The sequence below is a fragment of the Sminthopsis crassicaudata genome, chromosome 3, assembly GCF_048593235.1.
Source record: "Sminthopsis crassicaudata isolate SCR6 chromosome 3, ASM4859323v1, whole genome shotgun sequence".
Lineage (NCBI taxonomy): Eukaryota > Metazoa > Chordata > Mammalia > Dasyuromorphia > Dasyuridae > Sminthopsis > Sminthopsis crassicaudata.
In genome coordinates, this window is record NC_133619.1 from 575,163,403 (window position 1) to 575,172,751 (window position 9,349).

Genomic DNA, 9,349 nt, shown 5'->3' on the forward strand with positions numbered 1-9,349 from the left:
GACATAGAAAACTCATAAAATAGAGAATGAATCTTGTTAGTAATAGTTATTATTAATAAGATATTACTCAGAGATGGCAACCAACTATTGTTTTGTAACTTAAGTTACATCACTTCCAATCATCAGTAGATGTCACCATTGAGTAAAAGGAAGCATGATCCTCTTTCATAGACTCTTATATTCCCAAAGTATACCTAAATACATGTTTCACCCTTCATAGTTTTTCCCCTCTTTTGGGGAGAGAGGAATTTATTGATGATTATAACATCTGCTTTTCATTCAATAGGCAGCCAGTGAAATCAGCATACAGTAAGATTCATTAAATTCCAGTTCAAAAATGGCATATGTAAGTACATATGTGTTTGTGTCCATTTAGCATCCATTTGAGACCATTAGCTTTGGAATCAGGAAGACTCATCTTTATGAATTCAAATCCAGCCTCAGACACTAATTAGCTGGGCAAGTTACTTGACCTTGTTTGCTGCAGTTGCTCATATGTAAAAAATCTAGAAAAGGAAACAGCAAATCATTCCAGTCTCTTTGACAAGAAAACTCCAAATGGGATCACACAGAGTTAGACACAACTGAAATGACTGAACATCAACAAAAGCTTCTGCTACTCTACTTGTTCAACTTTATGAAATCATATGAATCTCCCTGATGTCCTCATTTTCCTGTCCCTATTTGTGTGTTATCTCCTTTTCAAACTGTTAGGTTCTTAAAACCAGGAACTGTCTTCCTTTTATTAATTGCATTCCCAGGGTATAAGATAATGCCTAGCACATAGAAAGCAAATAATAAATGTTTATTGGATTGAATTATAGGTGTTTCTGCTATTACTATATAGATATTTGTAATGAAAATTTAGAAGGCTATTAAAAGTTTTACAAACTAGTTTCTTTAATCCTTTGGTAGTGATCAATTTATACCATGTGTAGCAAGAATTAAGTTGAAGTAACCCCCAGGAAAAATACATGGAATTGGCCTATAAGAGCTATGCTATAGAATTTACCTTGAGTTATCTGGCCTCTTCCAGCAAAACACATGCTCTGTTCTGAAGGAACTGTTAATTTATGACAAGATGAGAGTTTTGGACACTGAACATGCAAACACTGAGCACTAATGACTCAATAGGCTTTTTAAAATAAATTTTAAAAATTTGTCATATAAAACAAACATTTCTAAAATATAGTATAATAGAAAAAGTTGTACTTGAAACTCAAATGTATTGTGTACAATTTACTATTCTTTTTAAAGTTATATAAATTTCTTCCCCTCCTCTTTTTTTCCTTCTATTCCCCACCACCCTAAAGAGGGCTACCATTAGACACAATTATACACACACATGCATTAGACACAAATATGCATGTATATACATACATATACATAAATGTAAAATTATTCTGTGCATACTTCTATTAATTCCATACTTCTATTAATTCTTTTTCTTGATGCAGATGCCCTTTGATGTTAATCCTAGCATTTATAATAATTAAAATAACAATTAAAGTTATTATTAAAACAATATTGCTGTTATTGTATACAATGTTCTCTTGGTTCTGTTTATTTGCTCTTCATGCAAGTCTATCCATATTTTTCAGAAATCACTGAGCTCCTCATTTCTTATAGCACAATAATATTCCATTACAATTATATGCTATATCCTCTTCAGACATTCACCAATTAGGCATTCCTGCAACTTTAGTTCTTTGCCGTTACAAAGACAGGTGCACAGTTCGATCAACAATGAATAGTGCCCCAATTTTTCCACATCCCCTCCAACATTTATCGCACTCCTTTTACATTCTGTCAACTAGTCTAATAGACGTGTGATAGTACTTCAATTGTCTTGATTTGTGTTTCTCCAATTATTAGTGAGATCATTTTTTCTGTCTTTTTATATCCTTTAACATTTTTGTATTGGAAATACTTGTTTTATATCTTATTCATATTATATATGAGTACCTTTCTAGTCCTTCTTATACAGGACCTCAGATATTCAAACCTAACTATAAATAAATACCTAAGACACTAAGGGGTGAGATAAGGCAGGGTTGAATGAGCCAGAGTATGAAAAAAAGGAGTCTACCTTCATTTATTTATTTATTAAGAGATCAAGCTCCTAAAGACCTCACACAGGTTAGAAATTTGTGTGTGAGTCCAGAGCAGAGAGAAAGCGACTAGAGACCAGGGTCTAACCCCTTGGACCCACAAGTAGTTCTCAATGTTTTCTCTCTTCTCTGATGAATGTCAACTGAGAAGGAGGAACACATGCTTTGGGCCTCTGCATGGGGACAAGGTAATACTCATAGCAGGCAATACTGTGATCCCATTATCTCCCCTCCCAGCACACCTTGTGCTCTTGAATATGTGCTATTGCTTGAATTAATATCAAGAAGGAACAGATCAGATTGTGACCTTGGGAGCTTCAAAAGGTCAAAAGAAGCTCCAATTTTCAGAACTTCAGCACATAATAGAGTGACTGGAGCAGCCAAGCCTGATGAAGAACAGCTTTAAAGAGTGACCTGCTTGACTCAGCCGAGCAGACCCAAATATCAGCTGACCTGGAAATGGAGCATAGATTATGTATGTATGCTTTTTAATATATAGGATATATTATATATGTATGTTTTTGTTATATACTTGAGTTGTATGTAGTATTTTAAATTGTATAATTTATTTATGTATATTTATATTACATATAATATAATAGATATTATATATGATTTATGTTGCTGGGTCAAGCAGAAAACTAACATTAAAATATATTAAATGTGTATAAAATTAATATATTGAAATTATTTTAAATTTCTTATTAAAATTTAAAATATATTTTAAATTATTGTTAAATATATTAAGATTAATTTTTTTCTATTGCCTTTCTCTCTTTTCTTCTTCTTGGCTCTTGCCTTTTTTTGATACCTCTCTCCATTCAGGAATTTTCATTGAATCTACTAAAACTTATAGAAGAAATGTCCATTGAAAAATTGTATTGGCTCTCACCTTGTTTCTGCAGACTAAACTATTAATAAAACTGAAAGCTAATCGTATTGCCTAGCAGTGGTTCTATGTACATATGTGTGTATAAACTCTCTCTCTCTGTCTCTCTCTCTCTCTCTCTCTGACTCTCTCTGTCTTTGCCTCTGTGTCTCTGTCTGTCTCTCTATCTCTGTCTCTCTGTGTCTCTGTCTCTCTCTCTCTGTGTCTCTGTCTCTCTCTCTGTCTCTCTCTCTCTGCCTCTCTCTCTGTCTCTTTGTCTCTCTCTGTCTCTCTTTCTGTCTCTGTCTCTGTCTCTGTCTCTGTCTCTCTCTCTCTCTCTCTCTCTCTCTCTCTATATATATATATATACACACACATACACAAATATATATATATATATATATACGTATACATACATATAGAAAACTATATGTATATACTTAAGAATACTTATTAGTACATGCATATCATTTTTCATGTGTACATATATTTTTATTATTTTGTCTTTTGGGTCTCTTCTTTTAGAGAACATATATCCATTTGAAAACAATTTTTAATACTTTCAACAAACCAAAATGCAAATAAAACAAAATGTGCTGCTTGATCCCTTTGGTAGTTAACTATAGTCATCACAATCAATGAACCTATTTGAAAATTCTATAGATTTTTAGCAGTTAGTGGGACCTCAGAGATCATCTGGTCCAACTTTCCTCATTTTATAGATGAAAAAAACTTCAGCTGAATAAAGTGCTGTTTTGACTCATGTGGTTAATTAGTGTCAATCAGAAAATCTCAGGCAGGAATTCTGAATTACAGCTCTAGAATTCCACACCTTTTACTGTGGAATAAATATGAAATGTCAATTATACTTCAGTCAATTATAAAAGTTTTTTTCATAGGGTTTTTTTGGATATCATGTTGTATGACCTGCGACATGGGATTAATCAGGAAGGAAATTTCTGGTTTCTGAAGTATGGCTCTTATAATGACTGAAGAGGCACATCACTACAGAAGTAACACTTGTCCCATGGATCAAATTCAATCCCTGTGGAAGATTATATTTAGAAGCAAGCTAACCTTAATGATAAAATTTCATTTCAATACCTCTTGCTCAAAGTCTGCTTAATTTTCCTTATTACCATTATTAAACAACATTAAATTTGACAAACAAGTAAGGCAGTGTTCACACAGTAAAGACCATTCCTTTGTGATAGGCAATGAGAAAAACAATAAGATTAATATTTTTAAAAATTATTACACTGAACACAATGAAATCATTTCAGTGTGTTTCCCATGGTCATGCTAAATTCTTTAAATCACCAAAATAAAAAAGTTCAAATTAATTTACTATGCTGAAAATTTTTAGCTAAAAGTTTGGTTATTGGTTCTAAAGCATGAATGAATACAATAGTCTGGTTAAAATGTCAGAAATGCTACTTATATCTGAAAATCATAGGAATAAGACATTGGAATTAACAAAAATAAAGTATTTTTAAAACAAAATTTCTAGCCAGAATAGAATTTGTCCTTTGGGAATTTCATCCAATTCAGATTTAAGTAATACCAGCAAGGAGTTTTCTAATGCCTAGATACCATCACTTGCCATTGGATGATTATATTGCCACTTACATAATATTCTCTGAGAAGCGTTAATACATTTCTCCATTTTAAACAATGATAATAGTATTTCTATAACACTTTAAGTATTTGTAAGATGTTTACAGTTAAAATATCATTCTATTCTTACAACAGTCCTTAGAGATAGGTATTTATTATTTCCACTTTACAGATGAAGAAACTGAGGCAGGCAGAAGTTAAGATTGCCCAGAGTTGAATATTAAATTTTATGTACAAAGTTATACTTCAATCTAGCAAATAGTTCTAATCTAGAATGGTATTCTTGAGTCAATTCAATGCTCAGACTCTCTTTTAAAGTTGCTTGTGTGTCTTTGCTTTTATAGAGTCCATTCCTGAGAAGGCAATGTTGACCCCACGGTGTCTTGCTGAGTTAATACATACTAGATAATTTGGACTAAAAACAAGGAATATGTGAAATTTATTTTTCTTTTTATCAACTCCCTTTTTTTCACCAGTCATTTCCAAATCATGTAGCCTGTACTTGGGTCATATTCTTCATCCCCCATCCCACAAGATCTTGGACTCTGCTCTTGGAACTCTGGGCTCCAATAGGTAAACTTTCACTTTATCATTCATGTAACCAGGCATTCATCTTGCTTCTCTGACATTTCTAAATCATGTCACCATTTCTGAGTCTTCTTCCAAGCTTTTCTAACTCTCCTTTGTGTGTTTTCTCTTCACATTTCAGAATGCAAAAGACACTGTTTTGATTTGCTCATATTTTTACTCTCTTCCCATTTCTACTGTCTTGCATGTGTGATTTCTACCCTTGTTAGAAGGTAGGCTCCTTGAAGGATGAATCTCTTTTGCTCACTTGTATTTATAATTATAGTATTTAAGACAGTGTCTGACACATACATGCATACACACACACAAAACAAATAAAACTGCTTTTTTTTGTTCATTTATTTATGCAAGCTCTTTGCATTAATGTGACCAGTTACAAATAGTTAAATAAAGTTCCTATTATTTGTCATTAGAGCAATTGCCTCAGAAACAATATCTACTAATATTCATGACACTCCAGTAAAATAAACTCCAACCTTAGAATGAAAAAAAATTAGAAATAATTCAGTCATTTAATTGAATAGTCCAGAGGGAATTTTCCAATTACATAACCAGTATGGGGCCATATAATATATATGGAAACATAATTTTCTTTTGATTTTTACATTTTTATTGCTTTTCTTTTACATGACCTTCAGTTTCTTTTATTAAAATATATTTTAATTTGTTAACTATTTCCAATTACATATACATTTTTAACATTAATTTTTTTTAAAATATTGAGTTTGAGATTCTTTCCCTCCCACCTCTTCCCCACCCTTTAAGGCAAATACATCTGTTCTACATGTGAAGTCATGCAAAACATATTTCTATATTAGCCATGTTGCAAAAGAAAACCACACACAAAACCCCCAAGAAAAATAAAGTTTAAAAAGGCATCTTTCAATCTGCATTCAGAGTTTATGGATTCTCTCTATGAAAGTGAATGGTCTTTTTCATCATGAGTCCTTTAGAATTTTCTTGCTCATTGTCTTGTATCAGAGTAGCTAAGTTTTTCATAGTTGATCATCATAATATTGCTGTTACTGTGTAAAATGTTCTGTTTCTGCTCACTTTACATATGTCTTCCCAGGTGTTTCCACAGCTATATTGCTCATTATTTCTTGTTATATATAGTATTCCAACACAGTCATATATTTTACAACTTGTTCAGCTTTTCCACTATTGATGGTAATCCCTTTAATTTCCATTTTTTCAACATAACAAGAGTTGCTATAAATATTTTTATACAAATAGGTCCTTTCCCCTTTTCTTTGATCTCTTTGGGATTTAGAAATATATTGGATCAAATATGTACAGTTTTATAACCCTTTGGGCAAATTTCCAAATTGTTCCCCAGAATAGTTGAACCAGTTTATAATTTTACTAGCAGTATATGAGTGTCCTAATTTTCCCACATCCCTTCTCATAATTGTCTTCTTCCTTTTCTATTGAGTTAGCCAATCTTATAGGTATGAGATCTCAGAATTGTTTTAATTTGCATTTCTCTAATGAATAGTGATTTAGAGAATTTTTTTCTCATGTGACTATTGATAGTTTTGATTTCTTCTTCTGAAAACTGCTGTTCCTATCTTTTTGCTGTTTAGTAACTGGGGAATTTTTTTTTTTTTTGGCTGAGGCAATTGGGGTTAAGTGACTTGCCCTGGGTCACACAACTAGGAAGTGTTAAGTGTCTGAACTCAGGTCCTCCTGACTTCAGGGCTGGTGCTCTACTGTGCTACCTAGCTACCCCAATGGTTCTCATTTTCATAAATTTTTATAAATTTGGCTTATTTCCCTATATTCTGAGAAATAAGGTTTTTATCAGAGAAACAATTTTTTCTCTTAGTTTTAACTTCATTTTCAAATGCACCTCTCTGACTCATGCCTATTCATCAAACTATACTTTGTAATAAAAAATAAAAAAGATGAAAAAAATTAATAAAACACATCACTTGAAAATGGCAGTACTTACAATGCTCATCTTATTGTCCCTTCTTTGTCAACAAATTTGATCATTATAATTATGAAATTATGATTACGAAATGTTCCATTTTGCTCTTTTTTTTGAGAAACACCATTTTCAAGATAACAGTACCATATTCTTTTCACAAAGCTAGCCATAAATTTTATAACACTGGATTACCTTAATTTCCAAATTCCTATCATCCAGCAACAAAAAATATCAGACAGAATTAGTTCAAGATTCAATATGTGTTCAAATTATTAAAGATAGTACTTCATTTGCCATTTAAAGGATCCTTAGATTAGCCTATTGTCCTCAAACTCCACATAGGACTCCAGTTAAGTGTAAAGAAAAGTGAACTATTTGTGAGTCACGAAACTTGGCTCTGACACTACTTGACAGTTAGACCATATGTACCTTAATTTCACATACTCACAGAATTGGAGACTTGGGAGGGACCTCAATGGCTCTGCAGTCTAGTTCACATATTAATAAATGGATTGTAAATAAATAAATTTAAAAAAAAAAAATATATATATATATATATATATATATATATATATATATATATATATATATATATATATATATATATATATATATGTATATATATTGCTTGCAGAGTTCTTAAGAGCTCTAATTGCTAGGAATCTTTCCTTGACATCAAGTCTGGACTGACCTCTTTGCAAATTCTACCTTTTATTTGTGGTTCTTTCTTCTTGGTTTAATCAGAAGAAGACATACCAAGTTAAAAAAATTATTACTTACCGAGTATGTGTAGTTAAGTAATACAGTGGATAGAGTAGTAGACTTGAAGTCAGGAAGACCCATCTTTCTGAATTCAAATCTGGCTTGATAATTTCTAGTTGTTCCACCCTGGGTAAGCCACTTAACCCTACTTGCCTCATCTATGAAATGAACTGGAGAATGAAATAGCACTTCAGTATCTTTGCCAAGAAAACCACAAATGAAGTCACAAAGATTCAGACATACTTGAAACAACTGGAAAACATCAACACTAGGTGCCAGGCACTGTGCTAAATCTAATCTCTCTTAAACATGACAACTTAAATACAGCTACCATGTCCTTCCCTTGGGCTTCTTTTCTCTAGGCTAAAAATATTACTTTTGTTGATCCTCATATGTCATGAACTTAGAGCCCTTCACTATTATGGTTGCCTTCCTCTGGATATCGTCCAGCTTATCAGTGCCTCTTTCTAAAAAATAATGTCTAGAATTAAGGGGCCCTAATATTCCAGAGGAAGTGTAGCAAGGATATTATCAAGTAGGATTATTGCCTCTTTGTTCTTGGAAACTCTGCCCCTCCTAATGAAATCCAAAATTGCATTAACTTTTCGTTGCCACATGACAAATCTGTCTCATATTGAGCTTGTGGACCACTAAAACACCTGGATTCTTTTCAGAAGAGCTACTGCCTTTCTATGAATCCCCCTTTTTCATTTGTAACGAGCTGTCGTCTCCAGAAGCTGCTGGATCGCTCTCTGGGAAGAGATCTGCTGTGTCTACTCAAATCTCTCCGATTCTTCTTCCTGTAGCGAACCGTTGTCTCCAGGCAGTTGCTGTTAACTCTTGTCCTTAGAAGTGACTTCCCTTCCTGCAGAGAGCCCCGTCAAGCCTGATGCAATGCAGAGTCTTCATTTTATCTCTGGGAGTCCTCTCTTTTATTCTCCCAGAGAATGGGCGTGGGATAATGCAAGGGCTTCTGGGAAGAACCACCCCAGCCAATGAGCTTGCCCCCTCTATCAAGTCAACCTGAGTTCTCACCTTGTAATTGTCCAACCTGAATTCTCACCTCGTCACTATCCAGACAACCCGAGTTCTCACTTAGTAATCCTAACATCTCCCCCTTTCTTTTGATTTAGAACATAGGACAGTCATGACCTTGAAACATAAATCCATCAATATGGGAAGTATTACAGATAATTACATAAATTACATAAGCACATAGTAACATAGTAACGTAACACATGCTAGAAGTATATAACATAATCATAAATTGAAAATTTATAAATGTCCATAAGTCCATTGTCCATTAGTCTCATCTTGTGTGAGGAAGTCCAATGATTCCTGCTGGTTTTAAAGTTCTTTAACAGTCTTCTTATTATCCATGCTCTTTCAGTGTCAGATGTTTCTTAGATCTTCTCCTTTATTTTGAGGTCTTTCTCTTTTTCTGTCTCTCTCTGATGGATAAGGCGAATA